This window comes from Buceros rhinoceros, unplaced genomic scaffold (assembly GCF_000710305.1).
Source record: "Buceros rhinoceros silvestris isolate BGI_N320 unplaced genomic scaffold, ASM71030v1 scaffold10964, whole genome shotgun sequence".
Lineage (NCBI taxonomy): Eukaryota > Metazoa > Chordata > Aves > Bucerotiformes > Bucerotidae > Buceros > Buceros rhinoceros.
This window is the reverse complement of record NW_010408862.1, coordinates 74,282-74,604: the sequence shown is the minus strand read 5'-3', so window position 1 is coordinate 74,604 and position 323 is coordinate 74,282. Positions and strand designations below refer to the sequence as shown.

The following is a 323-nucleotide window of genomic DNA, read 5'->3' as shown; positions in this document are numbered from 1 at the left end:
TGCTGTTTCTACATGCAGGATTCTTCCAAAAATGTAAATTGGGTCATATGGAAAAAAGACTTTACGTACCCTGCTGTTGGGAGCCTGTGCAATCAAAGTGTTCTCTTAAATTGCCCTCTGCAGAAACGGCTGTTTGCCCTGTCTCTGCTTAGTCTTTTTTTCCTCTTTGGTTTAAAAGAGTATGGAGTTAACTGGTTACCAGCCGCTTAGAACCTACAGGAGACAAGTTATTTGTGTAACAGCAGACTTACTCTGGTAAAACCTCCTCCTCCTCTCTGCACTAGCTGATACTCAGGTTACGTCCTCTGTGGTTGTCTAGGTCC

General features: G+C 43.7%; 1 protein-coding gene across 1 annotated transcript in view; it reads left to right on the top strand.

Moving 5' to 3' along the window:
• The window catches only part of ATRX (alpha thalassemia/mental retardation syndrome X-linked), a 60,230-nt gene that overhangs the window by 4,092 nt on the left and 55,815 nt on the right, over positions 1-323 (top strand). The window lies entirely within an intron of this gene.